Source organism: Pinus tabuliformis, chromosome 7 (genome assembly GCF_031772625.1).
Source record: "Pinus tabuliformis cultivar Carrire ecotype Pingquan chromosome 7, CPIR1, whole genome shotgun sequence".
NCBI classification, from domain to species: Eukaryota; Viridiplantae; Streptophyta; class Pinopsida; order Pinales; family Pinaceae; genus Pinus; species Pinus tabuliformis.
This window is the reverse complement of record NC_142293.1, coordinates 1,342,796,188-1,342,817,933: the sequence shown is the minus strand read 5'-3', so window position 1 is coordinate 1,342,817,933 and position 21,746 is coordinate 1,342,796,188.

The following is a 21,746-nucleotide window of genomic DNA, read 5'->3' as shown; positions in this document are numbered from 1 at the left end:
AGTATTTGCCCCCAGACTAGGATCAGTATTACTGTCCCTCTGTGGCGATTGAACTTCTTCTATTGAGGCAGGGGTTCCAGAAATGTTTGGAGTGACCAGAATCTCAGATGTTGTTGGAACGCTTGTTCTAACTTTTAAAGGACATTTTGAACTGGTTCGACGAGCTCGCTTTGTCCGGATTGTTTTCGATTCCGGAGACAAAGACGGTTGACTCGCAAGCCTCCGAGAACGACGGATATTCAATTGACTTTCTTCCACGATTGCGGATTACTCGATCAACTAAAATATAAAGGGGAAAATTTGTGTTTCCGATTTGAATGAATTTTATTAGACGCTTTTAAACATAACTTTGCTTTTTCATGTTTTAAGAGTCGAGAAAAAGCTAAAGATGACTCTAGTCGCCTTCGATGTATTAACGAGCCCGAAGTGACAAATGCTCGGTTGGACCTTTTCAGTTATAGAGTTTGAAAAGGGCCAAAAGAAACTGCTCTGGAGATCTAGGCAGAGGGTGTGCCAAACCTTTCGCGAAACCACAGAATACGTTTTACGGTACGGGTGGTCGATCTTCGTGAATGTTGTGTTCACTGCATCGCGATCAGTAGGGCGGCCGACACGGCTTCCTATGGATAAAGGATAATTGCCTATAGGGGTCTCCCAATATATACTCGACGGTACGTGGGAGCACAAGTCCGTATTAGTGCCACCGACTCTCAGGAGGAATCACCCACCTTCGTAGAGATCGACAGTCACTATGTTTAACGACGCCGGAACACGTCTCTACCTAGACCTCTAGATGTTTGCGTTATGTTTCAAATGCGTTGTTAGGTTCATTCAGTATATTTTAAGTTGATCTTTTTAAAGTTTGCCTTTCAAGGTTCACCACGAGATGTATATGACAAATTCCTAAATGCAGCCTAAGATGAGAAGCAAGCTTTTTCAAATCTTTTTGACTGATGAAAATCTTAACTACTGAGAGAGAAAGAAGGCAAATTCTTTTCACACAGTTCATACAGCACAAACTAATGCACTTTCTCCTAAATCATCATGCAAACTTTTTTTTCAAATGCAAAATGCACAATGCATGTATTTTCTTTTCCCTTTCTTAATGTGGATGGATACAAAAAGAAAGTGGTTATATAACTTTGATTTCGATTTAAAGCGAAAGTAAACAAGCTTGTCCAAAATCAAAAGACACCTTAAGATTCACTTGCTTAATCACTGGAAATACATGAAATCAAACCATACGAACGAAAGTAAAACGACTAACCAGCTATGGACAGCAAACAAGCTAACTCTTTAGACCAGCAAAACGCCTAACACAGGTTCAGATCTAAGAGGCCAAAAGCATGACTAGTTTACTTTTCGTTATGGGAAATTGTAAATGAGCAAGAAATACAAAGAACAAGTACAATTTCGTTATATAACAGAGGCAGAATGATGGCAAGTAATATTGGTTTCAAAACAGGCACAAGACTGACACCTAGCAGCAAAACTAAGTGAAAATAGGCAAGAGAAAGGAGGAAACCCCAAATGCACTAAGCAAATTTGGGTCAACGCAGGCTCTGCACAGTCAAACTGGCTCTCAGCGCAGGTAGCTAGGTCGGGACCTGCGTTGCAAAGCAGGTGGCCTGTGTACTACCTGCTTTGGAAAACGAGAGTTGCGTTTTCACAGTTTCCGAGTCATAATTTTCTCAAAAATGCACGGTTTTTTCTCAAATCAGAAGGAATCAGTCAAGCACAATCAAAGGGATGATTTAGAAGGTGCAAAGCTATCACTAAGAGCTTACAAGGATCTTTGTAGATCAGCTCTTCAAATCATGAATCTGCTCAGACAATGAGCAAGAGTAGCAGCCCCTCTACTTCGCTTTTGATATAGTCAAAAGCTTTTCGATTTGGTACTCTTTTGTTCAGGAAATGAATAGCAAAATACTACAAACACAATCAAATGGATACGGTCCCCAGCGGAGTCGCCATTTTGTTGTAGGGAAAAGTATCCGACTCGGATGACCCTAACCCACTCTAAGGGTGACAGTTCCTTAGCAACAACTGTAAAACAAACTAATGAAAATTTACTTCTTTATGAAAGCGAAAGAGAATGGAGGAAGCACTAACTGTTGCCTTGCGCTTAATGTCGAATCCAAACTCTCCTCTTTGGCTGCTTGCTCCTAGCTCTTTGTTGTTCTGCTCACCCAGCTGCAATGAGATCCTGCACAATAACAAAGAAGGAAACTACAAGAGGCATGCAATCATAACTGGTTCATGGATTAGTGTAAACCAAACATGCAATCATCACAATATATAATTGAACAAAAGCATATAGAAGAACCTCAATAGCTTTTATTAATGAAGAAATAAAGGTTCTGAGAGTATTACAACCATTGCAGGCTCCAACCCAGCAACACCTCCCAGCAGAAAGAATTGCTCTTCTTCACCTCTCTCAAACAATCACCCAATAACTCAAGAATGAAACCAACAGCATATCATTACTTTGCACCAAATTCCAGCCTCCTGAGCTCATAGGAGAGAGCTCAATATATAGATGAATTGAGAAAGGATGAGTCAGCTTGCAACTGATGTGTAGCTGCCTTGTGTCCTCTCTCTCTTCAGTCAATCTTTAGTTGATCTTCAGTTCTTGAGTCCACTTGGTGAACCTTGCTTCCACTTGGAGAAACAAAGCCTCTGACTCATCACAAGGCGAAATACCTGATCCAAGTGTCATTTTTGGAAGATTCCAAAGCAATGACTCACTGTGCCACATGTCCAAACTCGCCCAACGCAGGTGGGCTTTGTTCTGCCTGCTTTGCAACGCAGGTACACCATGGAGCAGTTGTGTTTCAGCGCAGAAGCCTAGTGGAGCACCTGCTTTGATTTCAAGATTGCTTGTTTTTGAGTGTTTTCAGGTGGAGAACTGATCCGAGAGCTGTTGGTTTGCTGACCTTGTTCCTCTAGGGGTAGGAACATCATGTTTAGGGAACTTTGGATCCCTTGGATTATTGACAATTCATGCTTATTGCTGTAAGGCACAAAATTGTCTATAACAGCTGGGTGTATTCACTGTGTGTATACTTGGTAATAACCCAAATTCCTCTCAAACTGATTCCGCTTTTGCTATTTCGGTTTCCGGCCTTGCGAATGACTGAATAAGTTAGGGACTTTGCTCCTTGAACAATTTTATGTATTGAAAACTGCCTTTGTTCTTTGTTCCGGGCTTTTCTGGTGCGTTTTCCTTCTTTAGCACCTTTTTTTTTCTTTTTGCTTTACCGGGCATAAGCTTCAGGATCTTTTGCAAACATGTTGCTTTTGTGCGCCTTTGATTCTGAGTTTTGGATGGCCTATTGACATCAGTATCTGTTGAGTGATACTCTGGAATCTGTGGTCCTGTTGCATGCAGCATCCATTTGTAAAGGCATCTCTTCTCTGTTCTCCGAGCATTGACGCTTCCCCTTTTCCTTAGATGTTTCATGCACATTGCTTTATGTTATTTCCTGTCTTACAGTTTACGCAAAGGAAAAGAGTAATCATGATAAAGATTGACATGAAAGCTTTAAGCTCTAATGAATGCATAATCATGACACCCATAACGAACTGACTCTTCGAAAAACACAACACTATCTTTCATGAATACTTTGGCGTACAATTATTAATTTCTTTTAAGGCGCGCGCCCAATTTTGGTCTATAGACAGCTTTCCTTGAATACTGTGCCGAGGAAATTTTGCGATGGGTGATTTCTGCGACTCGCATCGTAGTGTCGAGGATCGCATTGTCAAGATGTGTCTCTGCAGAAATTGATGATCGCATTCATCGCAGATCGCAACATCACAGATCACAATATCGCAGATCGCAATATCGCAGATCACAGATCGCAAATCGCAAATCGCACTTAGTCATCCAATCATTGTGTGCTACTTATGCGATGCCGCGATATGCGATGTCGCATATCGGCCGTCAGAGATTCCTTAAGTTTTTTCATTTAAGAGTGCTTCATGATGTATGCGATGCGATGAATTTCGTGTCGCTTCTTCGCAGCTTATTATGCGCATAGGAAAACATTTCACTCTCTTCTCGCGATGCGATACAGTTTTAGGGAGTTGAAATACAAAAATTTTGATAAAATGTTTTTTTTTGGATTTTTATTAAGGGTCCCCATTTGCTTGGTGTTATCGCTAATACCAAACAAAGAGGGGGGTTGTTGGTGGCCACAACAATGGCGATTCACTGTGAAGAACCAGTTATCTCTGCTTTTCTATTGAATTTTAACTTCCAAAGCAGAAAAATTTTCATATGTCTAAATTTGTTTATGGACAGATAGAGTACATTATGCCTTATCCTATCAATGATATTTTGTCTCAACCTTTTCCTATTCCAATTATTTGTTTCCTTAGGCTTAGTCCTTGTATTCACATCAGACATTACTTGGTCTTTTAAAGATAAAATAAGGTCTTCTCTGCGTGCTGACTTCTAAAATATGCTCATTTGTCGTAGGTAGAGCCTCTGCTGCCCGCAACCGTCCATAGCCTCGACAGGGTTACCTGTTACCCAGCAATGATCCTTTATCCTGCTTAAGGCTATTTAAAACTTTTCAGAGAAAAACCCCTTTTGACACTTTTTCCTTTTTTATTCTCTAAAGAACAATGTCTTGGTTTGGTGGCCAAATTATGACACAGTCATTCACTTGATTTACACTTTTGTTGAACAAGCTGGCTCATGATGAGACCCCTTGTCTTTTGATTGCAACAATCTTGAGTCGTTGCCCTGTTTTGGTGGACAGTATTGGCAAAGTCAGCAAGTTATAATATTTGTGATCATGATAAGCCGGCTCGTGATGAGACCTCTTATTCTTTAAGATATAGTGTTTTCTCGGATTGTTCCTCTGAATGCTGCGATTTCCTTTAGCAGGGAGGAAGTCATTTTTTTTTCCTTAAAAAAGCTCTAGACGACAATAATAGAGTTTGAAAACAACAGTTTTACAGAGAATATTTATTTTATTATTGATACCTTTCATTGTGCTGATATAAAACAATTTTTTACCAAAGGTTGCTTTCATCAATTTTTTTTGAAGTTGAAACTAGTATCATATCCAGGCTAAAGTTAACTCTACCTGTCAATAATAAAGATCATATTTTTCGAAAATTTTGCTACTTGTACAAGCAAAAAAGCTCAAAATCTGATAGAGAATTGGTGTCTTTTTCGTGAACCCCTTTAGTAACCATCTACAACTAGTTTTATTTATAATAAAGAGAAAAAACAAAGAAAAACTAAAACTATCCTACAAAATAGAAGAGTGATCTTCTATGGAAAATATATTTTAAGGATCTGTCCATTAACAGGCAAAGAATCCCTTCTACCTGCTAAATCCTGCAACACAAACATTGATGGGCCTATGACTTCTACAATCTGAAAAGGACCAAGCCACATCTTCTGAAATTTTGTATGTTTGCCCTTTTCTTCATGAGCCTTATCCCATTTCAAAACTAAATCTCCCATCTGAAAATTTTTTCTGGTCATTATGCTCGAGTCAAAAGAGGATTTTATTAGCGCTTGGTGATGAGCATGGGTTTTCTTAGCTTGTTCTCGTCATTCTTCTAATTTAATTATTTCCATTTGTCTTAGTTGTATGGAGGAAGTAGATACCTCATCGATGTGTTGTACTAAAGACAAAGAGGGGATGACTAAGTGAGTTGGAAGAACCACTTCTTTCCCATAAACTAAATTAAAGGGAGAAGTGCCGATTGAAGCTTTCTTCATTATTCTATCTACCCATAAAGCATTTACCAAAGCTTTGTGCCAATTCTTTTGGTTCTGGTCAACTGTTCTTTTAATAATCCTGATCAAGTTTTTATTAGTCGATTCAGCCAATCCATTACCTTGCGGATAGTAGTTTGCCGAATATTTCAGTTTAAACCCTATTTTAAGTGCAAACTCAGTCATCGCATTCCCAGAAAAGTATGAGGCATTATCAAACATTAAAGCCATTGGCAATCCAAACCTAGTGATTATAAATTGATCTATGAATTCAATGATGTTTTCAGAATTAGCTGTATTGAGAGGAACTGCTTCTACCCATTTAGTAAAATAATCTGTTGTCGTGAGGATGTATCTATGCTGCTTAGAAGAGTGAGGAACGATCTCACCTATTATGTCCAAACCCCACTGACTGAATGGTTGCTCGATGTTTACCGGCTGTAGTGGTATGGACGGTTTCTTTTGTCTCCCTGCAACAGTCTGGCAGACTTGGCATTTCCTCACTTAACTGTGTGAGTCTTTGAACAACGTGGGCCAATAATATCCTGCACGTAAGATATTATGTGCAGTAGCATCTCCAACATAGTGTCTGCCTGCTAGTCCATCTTGGAGTTCCTGCAAAACCTTTTCGGCTTCAGTTTTCTCAAGACACCTAAGAAGCACAGAATCGTAATTCCTTTTAAGCAGAACATCATTTATGAGCTGATATTGTTTAGCTTTCAATCTCAGAGCTCTCTTCTTGGTGTGATCCAGGTGTGATGGAGCATACCCGTTCTTAAGATAATAAATGGTGTCAGCATATAATGATTCTGTATCGTTTAGGCTTACTTCATACGTTTGTACCTCTTCAGCTGAATTCTCAGGAATTTGCGATGCTCCAGCCAACAATTTGCAGAAGCCTTGACCTCTTACAATGCTTGCTGGTTTGATCTCAAGGTCGTATTCTTGTAAAGCGGTGATCCAATTTTCTCTTTTTTCACCCACATCCTTCTGTATTAGAAGATTTCTTATCGTTGGAAATGGTACTATGACCTTAGTATGGGCTTTAAGTAAGAAAGGTTTGAAATATTTGATTGCTTTGAAAACAGCATATGCCTGTTTCTCCATGTCTGAATAGTTGAGTTCAGCACCTTGTAAATTCGAGCTAAAAAATGCGATTGGAGCTTCCGCTTTCTCTTGATTTGCTTGAGTTAGAATCGCAGCATATGATTTCTCTGAGGCAAATGTGTATAAGATAAAAGATTCTGAAAATTTCGGGGTTGCTAAAGATGGAGCGTTAATGATAGCTTGTTTGATCAGGTTGAATGCTTCATGCTCATCTTGACCCCATTTAAAATTCAAATTCTTTTTAATCATGGTTTGCAAAGGAGAAACAATCCGTAAAAAATCTGGGACAAATCTCTTCACAAAATTGATTTGACCAAGGAAAGATTGCATGGCTTTTTTGTTATGAGGTAGGGATATTTCAGAAATTTCTTTGATTCTGTCAGGCTCAATGTGAATACTATATTTTGACACTATGAATCCTAGAAGTTTTCCTTCACTTAATGCGAAAAAATATTTCTTTGGGTTAAGTGAAATCCCATACCTTAAACATCGTTGAAAGGTTTGTTTCAAGTCTTTGAGATGGTCGCTTCGCTTCTTGGAGTACACTGTTATATCATCCAGATAAATCACTACATATTTATTGACCAAACCCTTGAATGCGATGTCCATGGCTCTCTGAAATGTAGCGCCGGCATTGATCAAACCAAATGGCATCTTCCGATATGCGTATGTGCCCCATTTAGTTCGGAATGTGGTTTTTAACTGATCATCGGGATGTACCAGCACTTGATTGTATCCTGAAAATCCATCCAAAAAAGACATTAATTCTGAGCCTGCTACTGCATGTAATATCTGCTCCATAGGTGGGAGGGGAAAATTGTCTTTTTGACAGGCTTTGTTGAGATTCCGAAAATCGATACAGATTCTAATATCTCCATTTTTCTTTCTAACGGGTACCATATTGGAGACCCATTTTGAATGTCTGACGGGGAAAATTATTCTGGCTCTTAATAACTTATTTAGCTCAGTTTTTATCTGATTTTCTAAATTGGGGTGGATTTTTCTGAGTTTCTGTTGGACAGGTTTTTCATTGTCAATCATAGGGATAGTATGTTGAATGATAGAAGTGTCGTATGTCTTCAGCTCATCGTAATTCCAGGCAAAAACGTTTTTGTATTGTCTCAAAAGACGGATATACGCTAGTTTTTCTTCAGGGGCTAGGCCGTGGCCTAGATTAACGTTTTGTGGTTTATCATCGGTTCCTAGGTTTACTAATTCGTAGTTCAGAGTTGAACTGTAGAGTTTAGAATTGGTAGACCTTTTAAACCGAGTTTTCAAATCATATAAGTCTTCTAACTTAACCACCGATTTAGGTATAGCATTATCAGTGCTATCTTGTTGTATTTGTCGATCATGATGGTCTTTGTCAATTATCTGATTGGAGTAGGATCCTTCAGAAGTGAGGAAGTTTACAATATCAGGATCGTCATTGAATACTCTCCAATTTGTAATTTTGTCAAGGATGGATGGTCTAAAGATTAATTCTATTGACAATCTATTTGGACTAAAATCTTCAGAGGGAATAAGTCTAGAGGCTACGTTAGCTAACAGGTCTGCGCTCGCGTTTTGGAGTCTTGGGATTGATGAAATATTGAATGCTACGAAATGCTCAGTCAGATCTTGTACTAAAGATTGATAGTGTTTCAAATGACCTGATAGGCAATGTATGGTGTTATGTACCTGTTTGACGACAATCTCAGAATCTCCAAAGACTTGAAGGTACTTAACGTTCAACCCGATTGCTTTGTATAGGCCTTGCACCAAGGCCTCATATTCCGCTGTATTGTTTGTGCAATCGAATTCAAGTCTGCATGTAAGCATGGTCTTATCTCCTTCTGGGCTAATCAGAACGCATCCTACTCCTGCTCCTTCGTTAGATTTAGAGCCATCAAAATATAATTTCCAAAACAAAGATGTATTTACAGGTTTATCTAAAAAATTAACACACTTTGAATTATAAGTTTGGGAAAAAATTTCGACTTGGGACAAAACTGAATTTTCTAAGTAAGGTGATGTATGAGCATTGAAATTGCCGAGGAAAGAATCTACCGAGTAATTGCCTATGATACTGTTGTTGTATGCTATTGCTTCATTTTCTCCCTCCAATTCTGTTACTATGTACTTCTGGTGTAACTCTCGTTCAACCTTTATTTGATTTGGTTTACCATTGTAGGGTAACCACATGTGCGACCAGTCGGTTGAGAAGTATCCATAGAGTTTTTCGGACCAATCCCTGCTAAGAATCAAGCCATAGAATTCTGGGATATCAGCTACTAGAATGTCAATAACCTGACATACCTTCGGGTTAGATGACAATCTTATGGTCACTTGATTAAGTTCACCAATCACTTCGACTTGAGATCGATCAAGCTGAACTATGTGCACTGCGGATTTTTGTGGTTGAACATTCAACTTGGCACATATTGATCTGGGTAAAATATTCGTTGAAGCACCAGAATCTACCAAACAATTGTGCACATTTTTATTGAAAATTTCATAAGTGAGAAGAAAAGGGGGAGTGTGAGACCTTGATCTTCCTCCAATCAAGGCGATGTCATTTGGATCAACCTTATTGATCGTGTTGGTTGGAGGTCTTCCCATGTTGTGGGAAGATACAGCTGTAGGCAAAGATGTATTAGGCATGGCATGTAATTCTTTCATCATTATCTTCTGTTGATGTTTCAATTTGCTCAATTCATAAAGAGTGATATTAGCCCTAGTCTTTTTCATGTCATCAATAATATTGTACTCCATTTCATCCGACACTATCAGTGTTCTTGATGGAGGTGTTTGATCTGATTGGACTGGGCTAGATTGAGTCGCTTTAGTGGTCGTTTTCTTTGTTGCGACTTTATCTTTTGCTGCAGGGCTTGCGCCCTTCTGCTTAGGGGTAGTTTGGGGAGGATCAAGTTGATTTGTGCTTCGTGTGCTAACCGGAAATGCTTCTTGATCTTCTTCTTGCGGGAGGATGAAATCCCACATTCCTTGTAGTTCCACAACTTCTTCGTCATCGGTCTGCCCTTCAGTGGTATTTTCTTCTCCTTCCTCTTCCTCGGATTCGACATTTGAGATAGCGTTGGGTGGTTTCACATCCATTGAAGGGCCTCTTTTAAAAGCTCTGTAAGGCTTTTTTGAAGAAGTTTCTGCTACTTGTTTTTTTATGTCAATGATCTCATTGGACATGGTTTTTAATACTTTTTGTAATCCTTCCAAATCGAAAGGGTCTTTCGTTTGTTTCTTCTTAGAGTCTTCCTTGAAGGTGATTTTCTTAGATTTGCGTTCCTCTATCGCAGATCTTTTTTCCAGGGCTATTACGCGTTTCTCTACTGCTATCGCCTCTGTCAAGTTTTCAACTAAGGTTGTCTTATTTGCCCTATCCACAAAGATTGCTAAGTTTGATGGTAAGGCCGTAATATACCATTCACATCGTACTTCTTCACTGGGTTGGGAAGCAGCGGGAATTTTGTTGATGATTTTATTGAACCGTAAATTGAAATCTTGATGGGTTCTCTAGCCTCGGCTTTAAGATTGGATCGGTCATTGATTAATGTCGTCGTTGATCTGTCATCACCAAACTTGGTAAGGAATTGACTTTGAAAAATGTCCCAACTTGTGATAGACCCGGAAGGTAATGAGAAGTACCATGACCCAGCTGTTCCTTGCACTGTATAGGGAAAAAGCCGGACAACAACATCCTCGTTGGTAACTCCGTTGAGATTGACAGAAAGCATGAAATTATTAATGTGCTCTTCAGCTAGCATGCCTGCTTATGGATTGAACTTGGGTAGCCATTTCTCAGGATGGGTCGGTATTTGGCTCAGGGGTGGAGGCATTAAAACTGCCCCAGGATTGTTCCAAGGAGACTGGGCCATCGTTGAACTGCTAGTAAATGAAAGAGCAGAGGATGATCCCTGAGGCTGGGAAGATGAAGATATTATGATCTTAGATGATTGAAGAGGAGGGGTTGTGGAAGATGGATGAGTGGTTTGGAATGACGATGTGGGTGGCTGACTTCACGGTGAGGGAGTTGAAATGGACGATGTAGATGAAAGAGTCTCACTGTCAGACTCTGGTGGTGTTTTCCTTGCTCTTTTCCTAGTGGGGAGAGGGAATTCAGTTGGCTGGATGCCAAATTTTTCACTCTTTAATTTGGTCAGGGGATGAGCAGGATTGTACTGCGAAGTCACGCTGCTTTGAGATTTATCAGACCTCTGTGTAAAAATAGAAAATCCCTGGAGTTTGCGAATTAGAGTTTGAATTTCAGGGGGTTCAATGGTAGATTGGTCTGAAACATTAGGGTATGTAGCAGCGGTTAATACTCGAGCGACTTCTGACTCTGGATTTAAACGTACTGGGGAAGTCGGGGGAGTTGATGAGGGCAATTTACTCTCAGAATGGTATTTAGATTTTGATTTAGGTGCCATTCATAGTTCGGCCCTCCTTCTAGCACCAAATATGTTGAAGCCCCGAAAATTGGATCGACAACAAGGGGGATACCCACCTGGTCCGGACCTTGGTTGGCAGCTCCTTATCCGTTTGGTATAGCGACTCCGACTGGGGATAATGGGACCAGTTTCCCAATCTAAGGGTGTGTGTGTGTAGAGTTGGATGATGCTAATCTAAGAGTACTTAAAGCTAATTTAATTCAAACTTCTAAACTAACTCTATGCTATTGTAATCTAATGAGAAACAACACATCTAATCTACGCTAACCCGGGATGCATTTCTTCTATTATACGATCTAAAGAGATTTCAAACAATAACTGGTAATAAAGATCATTCAGCTATCATAAGAATAGAAATCAATTAAGATAAACCACTTTGCATAAAAAGTTAAGCAAAACAGTTGTGAACAACATATCGCATAATAAGTTATTCATATATCAAACATAAATGAATGACTCCACCGTACAAAAGTGCCAAATGGTAAATCACATATTCATACAGTAACATATAAACAACTGAAAACTATATATCACTTTAAGGATATAAGCAGAAATGGTCAAGAGATAAAAGTACCATTTATGACTGGTTCCACTCATAAGCTTCAAGCAACAACGATTTATCTCTACTTGTTCTAACATCTACTAAGAGTACAAAACTGCAACATCAGTAGCAGACATCAAATGCAAACATTGATAAATCTTGATCCAACCATTCATCAAAAACCCCCTCCGAGGGTGCAAAAGTGCATGTTCTAAGGACAAGTTTTTTGACAAATTTCTGGACCCTTCTCCAAATGCCTGAGAAGGGTTTAAATACTGCTAACTAATTAACTTAATTACATAAATTTAGGATACGGTTTTAAATGACCGCCCTTCTACTAAAGCAAAATTATTTCTAAAAATTAAATCTAATTCCTAATCGTTTCTGTATTTGCTCCTTAGTGCTGCAAGCATGCAACATTCGCCTGGGAAGAGTTGGCTGGTCGTCTTCTCCTTTCGTTTGAGCTACGAAAATAGAAATAACAAGTGCTGGCACCACTTTCTGGTAAACTAGAAGATATTTTCGAGAATCTTCCTCTGGCTGGGTGTATTCACTGTGTGTATACTTGGTAATAACCCAAATTCCTCTCAAACTGATTCTGCTTTTGCTATTTCGGTTTCCGGTCTTGCGAATGACTGAATAAGTTAGGGACTTTGCTCCCTGAACAATTTTCTGTATTGAAAACTGCCTTCGTTCTTTGTTCCAGGCTTTTTGGTGCGTTTTCCTTCTTTAGTGCCTTTTTTTTCTTTTTGCTTTACCGGGCATAAGCTTCAGGATCTTTTGCAAACATGCTGCTTTTGTGCACCTTTGATTCTGAGTTTTGGATGGCCTATTGACATCAGTATCTGTTGAGTGATACTCTGGAATCTGTGGTCCTGTTGCATGCGGCATCCGTTTGTGAAGGCATCGCTTCTTTGTTCTCTGAGCATTGACGCTTTCCCCTTTTCCTTAGATGTTTCCTGCACATTGCTTTATGTTATTTCCTGTCTTACAGTTTACGCAAAGGAAAAGAGTAATGATGATAAAGATTGACATGAAAGCTTTAAGCTCTAATGAATGCATAATCATGACACCCATAACGAACTGACTCTTCGAAAAACACAACACTATCTTTCATGAATACTTTGGCGTACAATTATTAATTTCTTTTAAGGCGCGCGCCCAATTTTGGTCTACAGACAGCTTTCCTTGAATACTGTGCCGAGGAAATTTTGTGATGGGTGATTTCTGCGACTCGCATCGCAGTATCGAGGATCGTGTCGTCAAGATGTGTCATCGCAGAAATTGATGATCGCATTCATCGCAGATCGCAACATCGCAGATCGCAATATCGCAGATCGCAAATCGCAAATCGCGTTTAGTCATCCAATCATTGTGTGCTGCTTATGCGATGCCGCGATATGCGACGTCGCATATCGGCCGTCGGAGATTCCTTAAGTTTTTTCATTTAAGAGTGCTTCATGATGTATGCGATGCGATGAATTTCGCGTCGCTTCTTCGCAACTTATTATGCGCATAGGAAAATGTTTCACTCTCTTCTCGCGATGCGATATAGTTTTAGGGAGTTGAAATACAAAAATTTTGATAAAATGTTTTTTTTGGATTTTTATTAAGTGTCCCCATTTGCTTGGTGTTATCGCTAATACCAAACAAAGAGGGGGGTTGTTGGTGGTTGTATATTGGGTTGTAAAATGCACCTCTTGGTGTAATGCAAACTAAGACATTGGAAGATTCATGCTTGTGATAAAAGGCTTTCCTTTGTCTTGTGTTGGACAATTTGGTCGAATCTGTGCTAGAAGGGTTTTCGATGCATGACTCTCATCATCTGAGTCCATTCCTGACTTTAGAATGAACACCATTTACTAGATTACTTTTGCTATTGTTGGCATTAATTCCAGTGTGATCCTTGGTTTTGATTGGTTGTGGTTGCTGGCCTTGTGAAACTTATCATAATTGTGTGATTGATTCTTTAGCACAGAATTTCACCTGTTGTTGTATTCCTTTTCTTTTTTGGTAACTGGGTGGTATCTTACCATGGTTAAACAAGATAATCCCAGATATGAGCAAGGTCTCACGAATTCCAAAATAGAAATTGATATGTTGTCTAAAGTTTGACATCACCATCTTATTTCTCTGATTGGATACTGAGAGGAACATTGTGAAATGATTTTGGTTTATGAATACATGGCCAATGGGCCTCTGAGGAGTCATTTGCATGGGACAGATATTCCATATTTATCCTAGAAACAAAGGCTTGAAATATGTATAGGGGTGGAAAGAGGCCTCCATTACCTTCATACTGGGGCAACATCGGGGATTATTCACCATGATGTGAACACAACAAATATTTTGCTGGATGAGAATCTTCTTGCTAAGGTGGCAAGTTTTGGTCTATCAAAACTAGACATACATTAGACCAGAAACATGTGAGCACTGTTGTGGAAGTCAGTTATGGATACCTTGATCTCGGGTATTTCTGAAGGCAGCGACTCAATGAGATGTTTGATGTATATTCTTTTGGTGTGGTGCTTATGGAGGTTTTCTTTACAAGGCCTGCTATAAATCTTGCTCTTCCAAGAGAGCAAGTCAACATTGCAGAGTGGGAAATGCATTGGACAAAAAGAGGAATGCTTGACCGTATCATTGATCCTTATCTTGTGGATACAATAAATCATGGTTCCTTGTGAAAGTTTGTAGAGGCAGCAGAGAAGTTTTTTTCTGAGAAAGGTATTGATATGCCTGTTATGCGGGATGTGCTATGGAACTTGGAGTATGCCTTTGAATGATCCATTAGAGTGAATAATTGCCTCCTTACCTAGTATGAAATCCTTCCATTGGTGATAGACTGTAGAATTCAATAGAATCACAATCATAAGATTAACAATTGTGGCAACATCATTGAATGTTTTTGAGTTCTATGTCATGGGATGACTAAAAGAGATTAAAATTGTTCCTATTGCATGCTTAAAAGAAAATTATTTGGGTTTCAAATGGCTGTTGTAGATCAGGGAGGTATAAAATTGGGTGTGGAGCACAATTTTTCTTTGAGTTCTTCTAATGCTTACTGTTATAATTGATTCCACTTGAGAACTATGTTTTATGCTACTTAAAATTTGGTTTGGAAAAGGTGACACGAAAGGAAATCAAGATGAATTTATCGTAGAAGTTTTCCCATGCCAAGAAAATTGTGGCTTAAGAATGGTGGTTGGGGTAGGTTTTGATTGATCTATATCTTCTCTAGGTTGATGCGAACTCTTGTTTCCTCAATAATGTATCCAACATAGTGAATTCCCTTTATTGAGAAGAAACATTTTCCCAACTTGGTGGAGTTTGAGTTGTCACAGAGTTTATGAGATTTGCATAATATGTTGTAGGTGCTCATCCCATGTTTTGTTGAATATTGTCATTGAGGTAATCCATGATGAATGTCATTTCCAACTATTCATATAGACCATAGCTTTCCTTGAATGTAGTTTCCAAACATCTAAAGGTCAACCAGAGCCTAATGATGCCCAAAATTTACATCAATTTTGGTGAAGTAATTTGTGTTTCTCAAGCAAACCCCAAAGGTAATGTGTGTGGTAGAATAACAGTTCATTACTTTGATTTTCTTCAAGATGAAATGATCATGCAAAGGAACCATGGATTATCTTTCTGTGCCATGAACACAATGAGGCTTCTATAAGGTGAACTGCTCAAGATGATGTATCCTTTCTGTATCTGTGCCTAGATTTGGCACTTGATCTTCATGTTTTCTACGATTCATTTGCAATATATTGGTAAATTTGGAAATGGAACTCTAGGGACATATCAACTGAATGTGGGACTTGTTATTTTAGAAGAACACTGATAGGGTCCTTGTAATTGTATTCCTCTAAAGTCACATTGTGCAACTTCTACTGCATAGATTATGTGACAAAGGACAGTTGGGTCTATGCAATAGTCTTTGTGTGAGTTGTGGGAAGATAATCAGCAAGTTGAACTTTTGCAAATTATAGCTTAACTTGCATCATTGTTTAGCATAAATTAAAGATACTTCAACATTTGGATTACCTTGGTATCTTTGTAGAGTTTATTTACAATGTTTAGGATGATGCTTTAAGGTTAGAACTTGTACTTTCTAGCATTCTTTGGCACAAAGAGTTTACCATGAAACAAATCATAGATATCCAATGGGATCACATCATAGGGGACTTTATCCTTGCATGCCTTGATGTTACACTAATATATGCATTACAATGTCATAAATAGTTCCTTACACAAATTCAACAAACCAGTGGTGTACGATTGAGGGTGCAGTGTTGTCACTAGGTCGAGTCACTTGAAAGTGGCCATATAAATCATAATCTTTAAACATCCATTATCCATGATTCGATGGTGGATTGCAGAGCATGTTTATGTAGTGAAAATTAGGAGTGGAAGAAACATTGTTTGTCTTCCTCTATGTTAGTGATATTGGTTTTCCCTGGACTTGTTTATGTAACCAATAAAATTGTTCCTAACCCTAAATCTATCAAACACCATGAGTGATCAAATAACTCGAGTTGGAAAAACTTTAATAAAGGTTTTCATCTTGAGGGATTCGATTCCTCTTGACTTTTTCTAGAGCCTGCATAAGATGGATCTAGAATTTTTATTTATTAGTTTATAAAGGGAACTCAAATGATGCATCACTTCTATTAGGAAAGAGGAATTCTGGGTACTAGCCCTTTTAGTAGAGTTTTTTTTTGTTTTTTTGTTTTTAAATGATTTATGGGAAACGTATGATGATGTTAGCATAGCCCATGAGACACATCTACTTTATATTGGGTTGTATAATGCACCTCTTGGTGTAATGAGAACTAAGACATTGGAAGATTCATGTTTATGACAACATGCTTTCCTTTGTCTTATGTTGGACAATTTGGTTGAATCTGTGCTAGAAGGGTTTTCCATGCATGACACTCATCATCTGAGTCCATTGTTTACTTTTCTATTGTTGGCATTGATTGCGGTGTGATCCTTGGTTTTGATTGGTTGTGGTTGGTGTCCTTGTTCAGCTTATCATAATTGTGTGATTGATTCTTTAGCACAAGATTGCACCTGCTATTGTATTCCTTTTCTGTGTTGGTTACTGGGTGGTCTCTTACCACTGTTATTAGCACAAAATTGTTCTTTTTTCTTTGCTGGAAAACAATATGCATCCCACGCGAGTTCTTATTTAAGTAATTGAGCTTGATTTAAAAGTAGTGATGTGATCAACTCCAATACTTGGGGATTTGGTTGCATTTGGTCTCTTAGCTATCCAAATAAGTCATTACATCATGGAAATTGTTTATTTATACTTGTGTAGACTAGTCATTGAAATGGTGCAATGGTTTCCATTGAGTATATTGAGCCTTGTTGTGACAAAGAGAATTGTATGTGCACTATTTGTTGTGAGACTCCCACCAACCAAATGCGGTTGTTGTTTGTTTGAATGTAGAAAAGGAAATCTTGTCTTTGTCACTGAAGTGGTTGACTACAAATAAGGTATTAACCTTCTGCAATGATCCATCCAATGCTTCAATGCTGATCTTGACTTCAAACTACAAGATGTTGATTTTCACTTGAAATTTTAAGGTAGTACGTTCACCAAATAGATCAGATCCAGTGTTCACAGATGTAGCAATTATTATCGACAGTTGAACTCTGTCAAGAATCTAGGAAATTTCTCATACATTTCTTCATGTAGGCATCATTGATAATGATAGGACTGTTGGGTTTGAGATTTCCTAGCATTGAAGATTGTGTGGAGTGTGGAGAGTAGGATTGAATTTGTGCTTCCTGTACTTGGATATCATCCATGTGGACATTCAATGCAAATCACCATTGTTGATTCAGAAATTGCTACTATTGTCCAAAGATGATTGTACTTGTTAGAGACTTTTTTGAGCTTTGATAATATGATCAAGCTTCAGCAGCAATTGAGCCCTTGAAGGAAGAGAGGAAACTTTGCATTTGAGAAGATCATAGTCTTATGCAAAATCATTAGATTTGCAAAAGTGGATAAAAGTGCTTAGGCAAGGAATAAAGCTTCACATGGCAATATAATGAACTAGAGAATTGTTAGAGAGTAGCGCATATGTTGTGTGCACAATGAAATAACAATGTATAATGCAGTAATCTCAGTGAACAACTTAATTAGATATTTTTTCAAAACATAAACAGTAAATCAGAGGATAATGCAGAAATATTTAGAAAGTTGAGTGTTAGAGGGTAAACTAGAGAGAATCATGAACATCCCATAATGATCATTCCCTAGTGGCAAGATGTAGCTCAAATTTGTACAGTACTATTGCTAGTTCAAAGGAATAAAATCAAGCAACGATCAGATCCTTGTGATTAGAGATGCCAGGCAAGATACGCTATAGCTAACTGCTAAAGAGATTGTTAAGAGAGAAATGGTGATATGATACATATTTATACAATGCAAGTGATCATTGATTAATGTTGTAACGAAATAATTAAAGGTGGATTGTAATGGTTGTCCCTAGGCATTGCATGTAAGGTTGGCCTTGGGCATTGTATCTGAGGTTGATTGGTGCCTCGCTCCTTGTTTTCAGGCCTGCTATAGTAGGTCTTGACTTAGTCCAAGTTGATCAATGGCTTTGGCATGGATTTGATGTTGACCTAGTTAGACTTGATCACTGATAGTGGCATCTGTGTGGTACTACTAAGCTATGTGATCGCACTTCTAGGCATGCTGGCATGTTTTCATGGTTGCACTGGGATTCTGGCATGGGCCTTTGGTCCTAACTCCTTGGCATAATTTTTTTTTGGTGCAAGAACAAAAACTTGGGTGCTTTCGCTAACATTTCCTAGGCTATGGTACATGATTGACATAATTGAGCTGGAGATGGGTCATATTTATTTCTAACTTCTTGACTATTGATTTTCTTTTTTCTCAAGTGGTTCTTGGTTTTTAATTGATCTTGTTGGCACCTAGAGTCACAAGACATGAAATATTTGAGGTACCTTTATGAAATTGTACTACATATTTCCATTTCAGTTGCTGCTACATGTTGAATTGGAATCTCACTTCTTGTTTGTAGGAGTGAACACCTACAGTTTTGGATAATCTTATCTAAATTTTCATTATGGAACAATTTTTTGTCTTGGTAGATTTATGGAATATGCTTTGCATCAATAATATTTTCCAAATTGAAGTGAGAAGCGTACATCTGAGGTTGTACACCTGTGTTTTGGATTTAGGTCCTCCAAATTGTCATGCTAATGATCCAGTTGAGAATAACACTAATCAAAGTGCACAAATTCTTCTTCACTTCACAGAAACAAAGACGTTTGATAACATTATAATTGATAAGGCTAGTGAAAATGGAAGCGATTAAGAATCATAAGATGCAAAAACAAGTCCAATTTTCTCGTAGTTGGTGAATCCTTAGGGAAGGTGAAGGCATAATAAATTATTTCGAGGGCATGCTGAATGAAGGTTGTTTATTGCACTAGCTAAACCAGCTAGTCTATCCTCAAAGATCTCGAACGCTCGTTTTGGTCTTTAATGTTGGAATATTTTCCTCTTAATTTTCTACATTTCTACAGACATCTTTACTTAATGTTCTATATGTAACCTAAGTGACCTATTCTATCACTTTAGATAATCTCTCCTCTAGCAGCAAGGGCCTAAAAGGATGACTAAGACCAAGCGTTGAGGCACCAAGTGAAGTTGAGAGTAGCGTGTCGGGTGGGGGGTTATATTGCTTGAGGATGATAGGTTTGGTTCCTAAAGGAAATAAAAATCTCTAGTTAAGGTTATTCCCCGTAAAGTATTAGGTGAGGTAGCTCGCGAAAATCACTATTGGTGTTGAAGGGTACCAAAGTGAAGAAGCAGAGATCGCATCTATATGGCCCAGAGGGGACTCAACTGAGGTATGAGGTTGAGGCTTACCTTTTCCATTATAACAAGTTCCATTTCAAGAGAGGTAAGTGGTGAAGGGTTCCCCCCAATCGCTGCACATGGAAGGAAAGTGAATATGTACTTCCATTATCGAGTGGTAGCGAGAGTGATGAGCACATCAACGAGCAGTAGCTAGGATACTATTCGAGACGTGTTCTCCTCAATAAGGACTTTAGCACTTGCCATAAATCTTTGAAATATGCATTATTTAGTCACTTTGAACCACACTCTGCTAACTACTTCACTGATTCAATGTGAAGTTAAGATCCTATAGTTTAATATAATATTATTGGCCTAAAGTGGGCTAGTTACTTGCTAGCTCTGGCTACTAGGCTAACTGTTGCCTGTGGTGATGTTGCTGGTTGTTCTGATGGCTCTATAGGTGCGTGGTAATGTCTACTATGATAAATGAGCTACTAGGATGGGTAAATAATTTGGGCATGGATCGATTTATATGCTTATATGTAAACAACAAGGTTTAATCTCTTTCATCTGGTGGACCAATGGGTGAGGTGATATGTTATCACTTACCTAGTGGCATATATTCATTTGCGTTACCTCATTGTGTAACGTAAATCATCGTAGCACACATTTTTCCCCTTCCCATGGTTGGAAATATTCGTTCCCAAGCCATCAATTCTAGCCAACTATGAAAAAGAGCAAAGCAAGTGCGGTACCAGCAAGCCAGCCCGCAGAAAGAGCTTTTCCTAGATGGAGAGTAATTAGTTCTATACGCCCTAGCCATAAACTAATTAGGCCCGAAACTAAAAAGCTATAACCACCTATAAAAATTACCAATAATGTTGATCTAGGCAATTACATGATCCAAATCTGAGATGCAATGCCGAGGCTAACAACGACGATTCATCAATTGCCAATTCACTTGATCAAACCACCACATGCTGCCATCAATGATCTAACACCAAAAGGTTCAAGTGAGATACCATTAATTATGTTTAGTTTTCATCTATTTTTCATCTTTCCTCCATTAGCCTAAAACAATCTTTTTTATTAGACATGTCAAATCATTCTAACATGTTATTATTTGTTAAATCCAATATATTCATTGAGAATGGTTATTGGTCATTTACGAACCGGTATGTCTCTTGATTTCCATCCAAATAGTGATATGCTCTACCCTTGTGATGGAGAAAATGAAATGCATTATTATAGTGTTAATCATGCCATTTGCACAAGAACTTTTAAGGTGGACAATTTATAAAGTATATGTTTTTTTAGCTTTGTGTAATTAATCGCGATGAATGCACTATGCTAGATGAAACATTGTACACATTAAATTCTGCAAGACTTATTCTTGATTTTACTTACTTCACAAGGTGGTATGAGTCAAGTGCATTTTCAAATAGGAGTTGGTAGACTTCTTGCAACCCCTACAAAAAATAGGAGTTGGTAGACTTCTTGCAACCACTATAGACTTCTTACTTCACAAGGTGGTATGAGTCAAGTGCCATTTCAAACAAGTGTTGGCAGACTTCTTGTAGTAGCTGCAAAAAATCTTGTATCAATTTTTGATGTTGAGACTGAGCACAATTTGCATTCTTTACATGTATGTTTTGTGTTATCTTGCATTCACATTTAGTATTTTGTTATGCACACCAAAATTCTAAGTAATATTGGATGAAGATTCTGAGTTTGTTGATTAAATTGGTTTACATAGAGTATCTACAGTTTCCACATGTGATGCCTATATATTCTAATTTTTTAAATATGTTCTGGAAATATCTTTAGTAGTTATAAACATTGATTAGATTTATATAAAGAAATTCTTGAAAATGATTAGTATCTTTAATATATTTATTATTTCTAAGGCATACAAAATCTGTCCACTCAGTTTGCTAGGACACAAGCGGAGAATATTTTGACGTTGTAAGAGAATATTTTGTTAGGGTATGGTCTTTTTGTTCTGGAAAAGAAGGTGAATGTGTGCATGAACTGAGTTGCATTGAAAATAAA